We start from the raw sequence: 15739 nt of genomic DNA, 5'->3' as shown, positions 1-15739 counted from the left end.
GGAGTCGATAGGGTCCAGCCCGCCATGTCTTTATAGCTGTCACCGGTCGCTGATCGGCTCGCGTAGACAAATAATCAACCCTCCCGCGCTCCTACTCTAAATCATTCGTCAAATTTACCCAGTAATGCATGTTAACAAATATTTCTGACATACCAAATGGACGGGATCAATTCAATGTAGATATGTCGGGAGATAATATGTAGATGCTATTGCTGGTCTATCAGCCACGCTTTACTCTAAAAACGTTTAGACCGTTTATACTTAAAATAGTGAATACATATTATCATAGGAGCTGATGTATCATATTTATTCGTGTTTGACCTGTATCGGAGATCTGCTTTTGGTTTCATAGATATAATATAATTTCTAGAAGATAATGAGAATTTGTTGATTGGGAATTAGACACGTGAGATGCCCCCTTAAAAAGCACATTCCCTCGTTATTTGACCGATATGAAATTTTATGTAGTTTATATATCTTCCTTCACATTTTGATATTTCAAACCTGTTTATAATCATTATTCTTTTGATGTTTCATCATGAAACATTGGCATATACATTAACAAAACATAAATGCACTGTATTTAAACATATTTTATATTTCACCATCGAAGAAATATATCAAACATTCAAAACATATACTATAAACAAAACCATTTGTACAAAAACTATACGCTTTATAAGAACTATTATAAATAAAGTATTGGCACATAATGCAACATAAATGTATGTATATATATATATGCCTATAAACATATAAACATATAAAATTCATGATTAGAATATGATCAACCACTCTGTTTATATTGATATTGTGGTTTCTTCAATGGCTCTAGTCAATGCTATTTTCTTCATCTTGTACATATTCTTGTTGTCTTTTGCCTGGAAATAATTAATGAAATAAATAAATAAACTACGGTATTAATATTTAAAATATGCCAATATTAATTTTTACCGTATTAATACGATTACTGTTAAGGGAGGCCTTAACTTTTCTTATTATTATTATAGTCCGTTTGCGAAAGGAACTGATTTTGTGTGCGCTAAAATGATAACGTAGGCCTACTTGCTCTTCACCATCCTTTAAATCTCTTACTATTAAATGTCAGCTTTGGAAGTGATAACAAACGGACAGTTGGTGTGATCAAAGGATTTGCGCCAAAACAACATTGAACTTGCAGTTCTCACGTTTGTAAAGCCGAGCAAATAGAACGAGATCCAACGGGATTTTATTGCCAGCATTAATTGCCTCTTAAATCATGGCCTAGTATGACGGATAAACAGGGGTGAATGGCAGATATTGGGAGCATGTGACTGTGTGTGAGGGGGGGAGGGGGGAGGAAAGGAATGAGAGAGAGACAGGGGGAGGATGAGGATTCGAATCGAATACTGAAACTCTAAAGAGACAGATTCATTTCCTGTATGTGGATGTGCATGCGTGAGAGAGGAAGAGAACACGAGGGAGTGATTGATTGATTGATTGACTTTATTCATTCATGGTTCAAAACAAAATATAATAGTTACCCGCAATCAGCATAACAGGGGCCGCGGAAGCCCTCCCCCACACTTTTTTTTTCCAAAACCATGTACAAAAACGTAACAATGACCATATGATTGTGATTTTTTGCATGATCAGCCCCCCCCCCCTTTGAAAACCGTTCCGCGGCCCCTGCATATAGCTGTTTTTCGCTGTTTTTGTTCGTGTGTCTGTATATGTGTGTGTGTCTTTGATAATACATGTCCCATATTTTTGTCACCTTATTTCCATTTTTTGCTATCATTTCCTTTCTTACTCTAAAATAGTTTTTCCTATTATATTTATCACATTTTACTTTCCCATTTTTAAGATATTGTATATTCGTTCAGCCGAATGAATTTCCATATTTACTTAATTTGTATTGCTTTGTCTTGTCTTAAATGCTTTATATAAATTATTTATTCAACTAGCTATAGGGGATCCACGCTCTACAAGCAATGCTTTTTTAGTGAATCCCCTCGTTTCCATATACGCTTTTTTTTATACAAGCGTTTGTTATATAATTATGCTAAGTTAAAAATTATTTTGTATTCGTACTTTGATTTGTATTTGCATTCGATTTATATTTGTTTTGGAAATGAAATAAACTTCTTGAATCTTGAATCTTGAGGCCGTGATTAAAAGAGAATACAAGAATACATAAGCACTTTTTCTAGTCAGACATTAAAAAATAGGTATGAAAATGATGTGATAATTCAGCCTGTTTTTAATTCGCTATTAATGATATCACAAAAAACCACTTTGAAAGATGTACAAGATGTGTATGATGGTGTGTTTGTGTGTGTGTGAGGGTGTGTGTGCGTGTGTGGTAAAGATGAGGATAGCCATTTGCGAGGGCGGATGGTAGTTACCTCCTTTTCCCCTATCAACAATGAGGAATTAAAAATTACCCACAAGCAGGAACTGGAAGAAGGTCGGGGTCAGATGATAATGAGTTAAGACATTGAGGGGGTTGGGTTACAGGTCACCCAACAAGAGGAGATGGTATTACTTACAGAACCAATACCAGTGGCGGCTCAATTGAATCTTCAGAATGAGGAGGGAATGGGGTATTAAGACATATCCTTTAGAGACTCGTTACATATCTAAACATTTAACATTAAAAACACATTGTGGGTGTTTCATAAAGCTGTTCGTAAGTTAAGAGCGATTTTAAGAACGACTGGTGATCCTTTCTTGTGCAAAATGGTATATTCATTGGCGTAAGAAAGGTTCACCAGTCGTTCTTAAAGTCGCTCTTAACTTACGAACAGCTGAATGAAACGGCACCCGCACTATACGGAAGTTGTGAGATTTTAAAGGAAAAGTTACTTGGGCAGTAAAAATAGATAGAATGTGAAATCAAAGTGAGGGAGGGGCAACATGCATGCGAACAAGAAAAAGGACATAGATATTTTATGAAAACTGGCCATCTTGCGAACCGAAAGAGGAGGGGGGACCTGAAGTTGAAAAAAATCATTGTATGCGGTATTCTCTTCTTGAGTCTCTTAAAGTATGCCCGTCTCTTTACTTATCAAAGTCAAACATTAAATCCATATTACTACCAGCATATTTTAAGTAAATTTTCCGTGTCAATGTTTCAGTTTATCATGAAATCATTCCTCCTTCGATTTAATCAGCATTATTATTTCGACCATGAGCCATCTAGCCTTCATCTTCACCATTGCCACCATCATCATTAGACTGATTAAGGATTTTAAATATTAAAAGAATATTATAGTCCTATCTCCCATGTGGAAGATAAACAAACTGGTCCATAATCGGATTATATAGTCGCATTGCAGTCGAGAAATTATCGCGATTATATACGATTTGCTCCAGATACATAGACATTGTTAAATTAAAAAAAGTAAAGAAATAAAAATTTATTTCAATGTAATTTAATCGTCATAATGATTCATTTATTCGAAAAGAAATCGTACGAGGGTCACACGGTGATAGTGCGGTCACGAAAAGGGAAATTAGGGGTGGCGATGTTATCTTCAGTAGATCGCTCGCGCGGATAACGCACCTCGACTCCACGGTCATGAATACAGTCGCACACAAATCTAACACGGAACCATAGAACTCTATGCACGGAACGCACACACGCCCACACCCTCGACACATACACTACAAGTGCAACACATCGACATGCTTACGTTGACGGGAAAGAATACTCAAAGAAATGTGTGTAAGATTGACAACGGCTGGGGTCTCGTGTAACCCAAGCCGTGTCACGTGATGTGTTGCAGGGGTAGGGTGTCTTGGGTTGGCGGGGAAGTATAGCCTATCGTGCCTGCCCAAATTTAGTTCAGCAGCCTATTACTTTTTCGTCTGCGCATGACAAATGGGAAGTAGTGGAGTATAGTGTAGGCCTAATCACTTCGTGTTAAAGGGAAGGTCTTTTACTTTCTGTTTCAGGACTACGCGCATTTAAACAAAAAACTACTCGACTATCAACAGTACTGTTCACTTCCTCCCCTATCAATTTTACTTCTTCCTCTATCCACTTTTTCGAAAACTCCACTTGGTGTTCCGACAACCATATTCGCTATTGGAATGTAATTGTTTTCTTCTAATAATGTTACATAATGTACATTATGAACTGCGGAAGTTTGTTAAAGGGATGGTCCGGGCTGAAAGTATCTATTATAGTTTAATAAATAGAGTAGAATTCACTGAGCAAAATGTTGAAAATTTCATCAAAATCGGATAACAAATAACCAATTTATTTAATTTAAACGTTTAGCAATAATTTGTGAAAACAGTCGTCATGAATATTCATTAGGTGGGCTGATGGTGTCACATCTCCACTTGTTCTTTTGTATTTTATTATATGAAAATAGGTTTATTCAATTTTTTTCCTCCAAGAACTAGCAAAATTGGATTGACATCCGATTTAGTGCATTAGATATTTATTGCTGCAACTTATTTCATCATAAGAGCGACATATTATTCACACAAGTATGAAATAATGAAAAAATATGATTTTATGTAATAACATAAGAAAACAGAAAGTGGAGATGTGACATCATCAGCCCACCTAAAGAATATTCATGACGACTGTTTTCACAAAATATTGCTAAATTTTAAACGTCAATAACTGTTTTATTTGTTATCCGATTTTGATGAAATTTTCGGCATTTTGCTCAGTGAATTCTACTCTATGTATTAAGACATAAATATTTTCAGCCCGGACCATCCCTTTTTCATGATTATTTACAAATGAATATTTCCTACAATTTCATAATCATCATTTCCTAGTTATGGTCACATTTTCCCCAGAAAATATGTAAAGAAAAAAGAAGATTTTGAAGGGGTCATCTAAAAGTGCTTCCCAGCCATACAAAACATGCAAAAGGAAACACATAAATCGAGTAATGAATGTTTTAAACTTTAATGATTTTCAGAAAAGTTTTAAATTGTTAGAGAATTAAGCTTGACATATTTCTTTTTCCTTCAGTTACAAAATATGAAATGTATTGCCCATGCATGGATAATCAGGGATTATCTCCAATGCTGATGTCAGAAGTGATTTGCATAGAATGGGTATTTATGTGCTTATCGACGTCTGCCACGTCAGAACAGTATGACATTTTGAACTTGAAAAGACATTCATTAGAATTTATTTTCTTTCTGTTGTTGCGCTTCTTCTGCTTAATACACTCCTTGTTCTGACAGGAATTACTTGAAACTTATGATTGTGCTCTCTCGCGTTGTCCGTGTATGTAAATGTACATATAAATATTACTGAAAAGATATTGCATGAAAAATGTAATTTCTGGTATTTTGAGTCAATATAAGAAATTTAATTGATCAGACACAAAAAACACATTCCGAAGCGATCGTTTTGCGCGTAGATTTCATAGGTTCTCATAGATTGTGAGTATATAGTCTTTCGAAGTGAATTCTAGTCTTTTGTAGTGAATTCTATGTTTGAATTTCAAGAAATTTATTTTTAAATGCTCTTAGGAACGCAACTTGTAAACTCCATTTTTACACAAAGTCTCACGCTGTCAAAAATATTGTGCCCCCTTCGGGATTTTGCCCCCCCCCAAAAAAAAAAAAAAAAAAAAAAAATGAAAGTGTTCCGGCGCGCCTGTTACAAGGAACAACATTCAAATAAGTAGGCCTAATTATGAAACAAAAAAATCAACTTCACAGAAAAAGACTGGAGAATTCCCAACAGACAATGTTGCAAAGAAATTGAACGTTTATGCTTATATCGTTCGGATGTAGAGAGGGTGGAACATACAAATTTTATATGGAGATTTCTAAGTTTTTAGCGATGATTATAAAATAAATTGAATTGAAATAGGTCAATATAACTTCAGGAAACTAAACTGTTAAAAAACGTGATTTTACAGAAAAAAAGAAGATTTTGCAGAAAGCAATAACAGAATCATTCTGTAAATTCATAAAACAGGAATTTTTCTGCAAATTTAACAGGACATGTCTGTTTAAAAAGGAAAAGGGTGTTTTATTCAAGCAAATTTGTAAGATTCCATACACCAAATTCTAATTTGCTGTAAGATTACGCAATCTGGTAAGATTACAGGTGTTCTCGAGACTCTGCTGCAGGAACTGCTTTTATTTTAAGGATAAATTTTCTAACAGTGTACCCCCAAAGTCAAATGTCACTTGAGGTCAATGAGCTGGTATCTACTCATACAAAATTCACACAAAGTTAAAATTATTAGGTCATTATAGTCTGATTGACATGGATATGATGCTTGACGGCCAAGTACCATCAAATAGTTAAATATAATATTTGCTCACTTGGTCAAGGTCCAGGGCCGTTTCATTACTTTGATACAAATTTTAATTTTTTTGTATTTCTTTGATAAAGAATTAATTAAACTTGTGTGAGATGGTAATTGGATTCCACTAATGATAATTGTTTCATAGTCAAGGTAAACGATAATTTTGAGTACAATTAACTTTGGATGATTTTTATCACATAATGTATGCTTATTTATTTCTCCAATTAAAAAAAATAAATTAAATTTGCTTTCATATTCCGCGTGCGGCTTGTATTACATGTATAATAACTGTAGGCCTATGTGGTCGGTCATGTATCAGCCATTATGTGAGTGAATATAACAGGCAATTTAAGAAAGGTAAAATGTAATTTTAGGTAAAATATCTAAATAAGAATTAATACATTCTTATAGGTAAAACGATCATATTCATTCATTTTCATATTACTTTAATTTGTCTGTCAAGCATGGTAGTTCTGTACGTGCATGTATATAGGCTTATATACACGTTTTAAAACTAATCTATTTCTTTATCACAAATGGGGACAATTGTAAAAAGTCAGCATTTTTTCCTCAAAGGGACAATAAGACCAATCAACAGCTAGGTCATTCAGAATAATGCCCCCCCCCCTTTTGGTCTTGGATTATTACTTAAAGGGTAAATGGAAAATGTTATGATGTAAAAATGAATTTAGTAACGCAGGCAAAAGACTGTCAGAGATGTTCCAAAGATATGCGTAGTTCTGTATAACGTATTTTGTTAATAATATCAGTTCTAGGAATTTTATTTTCAATTTCTGTATTAAAGCATTTCAATATTATGCCTTTTGAATCTATTTGGCTGGGTAGATATAGCTTTATTGTAAATAACTTCGGGTATTGTCATGAGACATCACATTTTCGCAGAAATTAGACTACTTTTTTTCAAAACATCATCGGGTAAGAATTCTCGAGAACACTCCAAGTAGAGTCCTGTTGACTTTAGTTTAAATAGGCCATACTATAGGATACAGGGAATCTTGAAATAAAATATAACTTGAGACTCAAATTGGCAATCGGCCGAAGGTATCAAAGTATTCTGAAGCTGATAACTAGAAATAAATGAAGCTATCACTGGGGCAAAAAATTTAAATTGTATGAAAATTGTGAAGTACATAAAACCTATACTTAAAAATAGTGGTTAAAGGGGGGGGGGTAGTTCAAAATGCTCAGCTGCATTCAGACTCTCGTCATGAAAATGACCCTGGCTCTAAAACACACGATTTTTTTTCTTACTCTACCAGAGACTATCCAACGTGACGAGTGGCAAATAAGCTACAAGCTTTAGGTAACTGCACCCAAATTCAGGCGCGTATCCAGAATTTTGCACCCCAAGGGGCGAGGCCTAATTTTGGCGCCCCTTTGAACTTTTCGCCATGCAATCATAGATGCCTTAAATACATGTTGAATTATCTTATTTCATAATTACATGATAAAAGGCAATCGAAGGCCACTTTTTTAATGTGTTTATGAACAAAATAAATATCCACGAACAGTGGCGTACCGTGGGTCACGGGGGGGGGGGCACCGGCAAAAATTTGAGTCACTCAGTTGCTAGGTATGCTGATCTAACAGAGACATTTTAAAGACAGTGTCATTAAACGGATATCTATGTCACTGATCACATAGTGCGAGCGCGAGCTGAAGTGTTTTGATATTCAGACCTAAAAAGGGACATTATAAGCAAATGTTTGTAATCATGATATGTACCTGTCTCGCTAAACAAACAATGCAAGCGCGAAGCGCGAGCTAAATTTTTTAATATATTGACTCCAAACAGACATTTTAAGGACTATATTTTAGGAATCTATTAAGAGTAGGCCTATAGACCAGTTCGTAGTTACTTCATGGACAATTTTGGTCAAATTACCTTTCATTTCTTTCATTATGATAGGCAGATTTCACGTAAGCTTGCCTTACATAGCAGGATGAAGAAGTTGAATAGACCAGGTGACTAGAATAGCACACCAATGAACGCTTTATGAAGGTATTTGTTGCATTGATACTTTGAATGCGTATCATAGCATGTTGTACAATGTACTTGGCAAACTGTGGAATACCAGTCGTTCGTGGATGCATTGTTGTTTTTTGTGGATGTAAAGAAAAACCACAATTCAAAAGAATATATGAATAAGCAAGAGATCAAAGTTGGTGCTTATCTCATTAGATTTTAAACCACCATGTCACTTTAGTACAAATGACCTTCCTCTGATCATGCGCAGAATATTTTGATCATGCGCAGAAAGGAACTACGAACTGACTTATATATCTCACCATAGTTATCTAATGCGAGTGCCAAGCGCTTGCTGGTTTTGTTAGAATTATATGCATCCAAACAGATAAAGTACTTGTAGTCATTGTAATCATGATTAACATGCGCATCTCACTAATCAAATATTGCGAGCGCGAAGCGCGAGCTGAAAATTTAGCAAACTCAGACCTGAAGAGGAATATTTTAAGGCTTATTTGTAGGAATTCACGAAGACCATACGTATTTCAATAACCAAATGAAGCGAGCGCAAAGCGCGAGCTGAAATTTATTTTTGTATATATTGACCCCAAACATGGATAATTTAAGGACTATTTTTTTAAGGATCCATTAAGAGTACACATATCTCACCTTAGTCATCCAATGCGAGTGCCAAGCGCTTGCTGATTTTGTTAGAATTATATGCATCCAAACACATAAAGCACTTGTAGTCATTGTAGTCATGATTGTCATACGCATCTCAATAGTCAAATATTGCGATCGCGAAGCGCGATCTGAAAAATTAGGAAATTCACACCTGAAGAGGGGCATTCTAAGGCTTATTTGTAGGAATTCACGTAGACCATGCGTATTTCACTAACCAAATGATGCGAGCGCAAGCTAAAATTTTTGATATTCAGATCAGAAAAAGGGACATTTTAAGGACTGATTTTAGGAAATCATGAAGAGCAGACATAACTCACTAATCCACTAATGCGAACGTGAGAACGGATGGGAAATGTTTTATATCAAGACCTTAAAATGATATGTCACTACATTAAATAATTCGAAGTGCGAGGAAATATATTTTGTGTATATTGACTTGAAAACGGGAGGTTTTAGTACAACAGGATTATATATCTCGTTAAACAAACAATGCGAGTATCAGGAACAATGAAGACAGTGGCGTACCGTGGGTCACGGCATGGGGGGACCCAGCGAAAATTTTGAGTCACCTAGTGACCGCGCGAAGCACGCTCAGTTGCTAGGTATGCTGACCTAATAGAGACATTTTAAGAACAGTGTCATTAAATGTATGTCAATGATCACATAATGCGAGCGCGAAGCGCGAGCTGATAATTTTTGATATTCAGACCTAAAAAGGGACATTATAAGCAATTTTTTGTAATCATGATATGTATCTGTCTCGCTAAACAAATAATGCGAGCGCGAGCTGAAATTTTTGTATATACTGACCCCAAACAGACATTTTAAAGACTATATTTTAGGAATCTATTAATTATCATCAGCATAGTATTCTAATGCGAGTGCCAAGCGCTCATGGGCGGAAATCCCAGGGGGACAGGGGGGTCACGTCCCCCCTACCCAAAATAGTAGGGGGGACACAATATCAATTGTCCCCCTACTATTTTTGTTCTTTTATGATGGAAAGAAATACATAAATGAAAATCGAAATAATACATGTATTTTGGAGGAGAAAAAATTGAAAAAAAAGGGGATTGAAAGAAAAAAGAAAAAAGAAGGGGAAAAGGAGGAAAATGAAGAGGAAAAATAAGAGGAGGAAGACAAGTGAATAAGATAAGGTCAAGGGAAGACTTTGAAAATGATTTGAAAATATATTTCATGTCACAAAATTAAATTTTTGCTCGCGCTTCGCGCTCGCATAGCCTTTTAGACGAAAAAGATATCGTGTTTGATAGGCTGATATTTAGCTTAAGATATCAAGTTTTGAAATATACACTCTAAAAAATGAAGTGCTAATTTAGCTCTTAAAGAGCGTGTATAGTGACTGCACTTCGGAGTGCTGATTTGTCTAGTTCAAATTTGAACTAGACAAATCAGCACTCCGAAGTGCAGTCACTATACACGCTCTTTAAGAGCTAAATTAGCACTTCATTTTTTAGAGTTTACAATGCATATTTCAGCTCGATCATCGAGCTTTTATTATTTTGTTTGATTTACAAATTGATTTGTTTAAGTTGTCTATAAAATGTCCGTTTTATTGTGTGAATATCAATATTGCAGCCTTTTGCGCTGTGCGCTCGCTTTATTTGATTCGCCAAGTAGGCCTACATATTTTCTCTGTTTATTTCATAAGATTCTTTATATATATTCTATAACAAATCACTTAAAATCCCCCTTTTATGACAGTTTATCAAAAATTTCGTCGGCGATTTGCGCTGGCATTATTGTTGAAAATATATCAACTCATAAATCCTATTTATGATTGCAAAAGCGCTTAAAATATCCAGTTTTCAGGCCTCAATGTCAACAAATTTCACTCACTTATTATGCTTATAACATTCATGAATACGATAGATAAAATTTTCATGAATTCCCAATAACAAAATTGTCGCTTTTTTTAGAATAGGAATAGAAGGATAGTCACCATTGTCCTTAGGCCAAGAATGTCCAGGTCTCAGGTCAAAATAGCAATAAAAATATCAGCTCGCGCTTCTCACTCGCATCATTTATTAAGTGCTATCCATATCCACTTCACAATTACCCCACATATTGCTTTAAACAGTGCTTAAATTCACCTTTTTCATACCGGAATATCAAGTATTTTCCGCTCGTGCTTTGCGCTTGCATTATTGATTTTCATGATAAAAAACTGAAATGTATTCAGAATGCTCAGATTCCGCCTAACTCTAAAATACGCGCACACATTTTTGTTGAGATACGCAGCTAGATCTTTATTCAAAACGTGCTAAAATTATCCAGTTTCAGATCAGAATATAAAAATAATTTCTGCTTGTGCTTTGCACTCGCATTATTAATGTAGGAAAAGACCAAATTTCTCATCTTTTTTCATGATTTATAAAACATGAATAGAGTGTTCCATTTTTTGGTCTGAAATCTCAATTCTGAAATCCCAATTTTTCCGCTCGCGCTTCGCGCTCGCATTAATTGTTTGGTTTTATACCTATACAGTTCTTGATTACAAATAGTGCTTACAATGTCAACTTTTTAGGTCAGAATGTCAAAAAAATTTCAGCTCGCGCATCGCGCTCGCATTATTTAATAGTTGAAATATGTCTCGTCTTAATGGCTAGCTGCAAAACGTCCTGAACAGGTCCCATACAGATCAAGCTAGAGCCGCTCGCAGTTATTATTTAGCTAAATATGCATCTTGTTCGGGTTCACACACATTGCCCAGAATATTAAATTTTCAGGACAAAAAACATGCATTTTCAAAAAAAATTGAGCTCGCGCTTCGCGCTCGCACTATTTAACTATGGCTTATGAGATTACTACATGCACTTTTTAATGTTTATTTAATAAGAATAAAGTTAGAAATGACTGTTAGGACATCGGCGTTTTGCTCCCACCCCAAATTTTTCACGACCAAGGAACAAAAAGAAAGGGATAAGGGTGAAATACAATGCCTATTGTTTTCCAAATGTCATGTCAAAATCGATCACAAACTTTGATTTTGTAATGAACATTTTGAAATTTTTGCTCGCTCGCTTCGCTCGCAACTTCTTATCAATTTTACGTGATACGCCGTATCAAGCCCCCTCATTTTTGGGAGGCTCATGACGCCACTGGGACAACCCCTTAAAGAAACAAACAAAAATGAACTTTCAGCGGCCGATCGGGAGAACATGGGTGAAAAAAATTCGCCCCCCCCCCCATTGGCGGGAGCTGGATAGTTTAAGGATTATTTTTTAAGGATCCATTAAGAGTACACATATCTCACCATAGTCATCTAATGCGAGTGCCCAAGTATATTTCCTCGCACTTCGAGTTATTATTGTTTTATGTAGTGACATATGTTTCTTTTTCATGACTACTTAAAGTGATTACCACATTTTAATGCCTTAATATAATATATTTCCTGTCCATGCTTTCATTGGCATCAGTGGATTAATGATATGTGTCTGCTCTTCATGAATTCCTAAAATCAATCCTTAAAATGTCCCTTTTTCTAATCTGAATTAATATTTTTAAAAATTCAGCTCGTGCTTCGCGCTCGCATCAATCAGTTAGTGAGATACGTATGGTCTTACTGAATTCATGAAAACAAGCTTCAGAATGCCCCTCTTCACTCTTCAGGTCTGAATTTCCTTTAAAAAATTGCTCGTGCTCGCTATATTTGATAAGTGAGATGCGTATGATAAATAATCATGATCACAATGACTACAAAAAGTGCTTCGTCTGTTTAGATGTAATTCTAACAAAACCAGCAAGCGCTTGGCACACGCATTATATGACTATGGTGAGATATGTATACTCTTAATGGATTCCTGAAATATAGACCTTAAAATATCCCTATTTGGGGTTAATATATACAAAAATTTCAGCTCGCACTTCGCGCTCGCATTGTTTGTTTAGCGAGACAGGTACGTATTATGATTACAAAAATTTGCTTATAATGCCCCTTTTTAGGTCTGAACATAAAAAAGTTTCAGCTCGCGCTTCGCGCTCGCATTATTAATTTTGATCAATGACATACATATCTGTTTTATGGCACTGTCCTTAAAAATGTCTCTATTAGGTCAGTATACCTATAGCAACTGAGCTCGCTTCACTAGTGACTCAAAATTTTTGCTGGTGCCCCCCCCCCCCCATGATGCGAGCGCGAAACTTGAGCTGATAATTTTTGATATTCTGACCTCAAATTTGGAAAATCTATAAGCACTGTAATCAAGAATAGGATGGGTATCTATATCAAGTTCTCAACATTTTATGCGAGCGCGAAGCACGAGCTGAGAATCTTTTAGTTTCTGACCCTAAAACTGGACATTCTAAGCACCTTTGGTAATCATGAACAGGATGGGTATCTTTTTCAATAATTGGTGCGAGTGTGAAGCGAGAGCTGAACAAATTTTGATATTCTAACCTAAAATTTGGACATTCTAAGCACTGTTGGTAATCGTGAAGAGGATTGGTATCTATAACGAATCATTTTATGCGAGCGCGTGCTTATGATATTTTATATATTGCGACCCAAATTTAGGCATTCAAGGCACTTTATCTAACCATTAACAGGATCGTCACTTTATCTATCTTAACATTTTATTGACAATTTTTTAACTTCCGACCCAAAACTGAACATTCTCAGCACATTTCTATGAACAGGATGGGTAGCTATTTAAACGAATAAGCGAGTGCGAAGCGCAAGCTGACAAAGTTGACTTAATATTTAGATATTCGAAGCACTTTTGGTAATCACGTACAGCAAGGGCGCCGGAAGCGGGGGGGCAGGGGGGGGCACTTGCCCCCCCAAAGAAAATTTTGGGGGGGCAAAACGAGATTTTGCCCCCCCCCCCCCCAATGTGCCCCACTAAAAGTAGAAAAATGATATTATTTAAGGACAAAAGTAAACGATGAAGGCACTTTTCTGCCTAAGAATTGTCATTTCTTTTGTCAAAAATGAAAAAAATTCGCCCCTGACGGGGCAATTACACATCTTAGTAAGCCTTGCGTCTTTTGACGAACATGTCCCTCTGTGAAACATACCTTTGATAAGCCCCTTTTTCATCTTATTACAGTGTGATAACGTTTAACCTTTTAAACCCCCATTCCACAGAGAACAAGACCGCTGGAAGACCTTTGAAAGACCATGAATTTTGGTTGATCTTTCAGAGGTCTCTCAATGAACCTACAATGGTCTTTGAGGTCTTACACGAGTCCTGACCAATCTTTCAGTGGTCTTCGTGGTCGTCATGGGCTCCAAAACTTTTTGAAATGGTTCAAAACAGTCTTAGAACGGTCTTACAGGAGAATTGTCTTTCAGTGGTCTTTCAGCAGTCTTTCAGCGGTCTTTCGATGAACTTTTAAAGGTCTTCATAGTCTTTCATTGATCTTTCGGCAGTCTCTCAAGATTTTTGCGGAGATCACTGTAAGACTCATGAGAGATTATTGAAAGATCATTGAAAGACCATTGAAAGACCAGGCAAAGTCCATGGAAAAAATTCAGAAAGATCACTTATTGCATAAAAGATCTCTGAAAGAGCATTGAAAGATCGCGAGAGGACTAGTCTAAGACCAGTACGACAAGAAATATCCATCAGTCTTTCAGAGTTCTTTGAGGGGTCTTTCTGAGCCATTCCACAGAGATGACAAATTTCATTGATCTTGAAAACCGCTGTAAGACCTCACCAATTTTAAGTCTTTCAGTGGTCTTTCAATGGTCTCCGTTCTGTGGAATGGGGGCCTATTAATGAATACATTCCAGACTAAAAAATTTGCATGCTGGCTGTGTCGGCTAACAAACGCGCGCGGTCGCCCAGAAACGCTCAGACCGGGGTGGTGTTTCATCAATATTTTCGTCCGACAAGTTGTAAGATCTGACAACTTTCCTGTATTCTGATTGGTTGAGAAGCATTGTTACCATAGTAACTGTCGGATAAAACAGGACTTCTCGGATAAAACGTCCTACAAGTCCTTTCATGAAACGCTCCCCGGACCCGATATCACCAACGCGCGTGAACGCTAGTTACTCGAGCAACATATGGAATCTGGAAATAGCTGTAAAACCGAAAAGTTTAAAGAGTTTAATATATAGGATTGAGTAGTTGCTTATTGGATAAATGAGAAGATGCTAGCTTGAGTCGGCGAATGGAGTGCAGAGCAGGAGTACTCATCTATCAACTAATCAAGCCTCTTCTTCAACCTTTTCTGGTTTACTGTCTTTATCAGGACTACGCTCGTTTGAAAAAAAAATTACTCGACTGTCTACTTCCTCCTATCAATTTCACTTCTTCCTCCATCCACTTTTTTCGAAAACTCCACATGGTGTACCGTCAACCACATCCGCTGTTGGAATGTAATTGTTTTCTTCTAAATAATGTTACATAATGTACATTATGAACTGCCGTAGTTTGTTAGTTCATGATTATTTACATATGAATATTTCCTGGAATTTGATATTCATCATTTCCTAGTTATGGTCACATTTTCCCCAGAAAATATGTAAAGAAAAAAGAAAATTTTGAAGGGGTCATCCAAAAGTGCTTCCCAGCCATACAAAACATGCCAAAGGAAACACATAAATCGAGTAATATTTTAAATTTTCAGAAAAGTTTTAAATTGTTAGACAATAATTAAGCAGGTCATATTTCTTTTTCCTCCAGTTACAAAATATGAAACGTTTTGCCTATGCATGGATAATCAGGGACTCTCTCCAATGCTGAGGTCAGAAATGATTTAAATAGAATGGGGATTTAAGCGCTTATCGTCGTCTGCCACGTCAGAACAGTATGAC

Source organism: Lytechinus variegatus, chromosome 1 (assembly GCF_018143015.1).
Source record: "Lytechinus variegatus isolate NC3 chromosome 1, Lvar_3.0, whole genome shotgun sequence".
NCBI classification, from domain to species: Eukaryota; Metazoa; Echinodermata; class Echinoidea; order Temnopleuroida; family Toxopneustidae; genus Lytechinus; species Lytechinus variegatus.
This window is presented reverse-complemented; position numbering follows the sequence as displayed.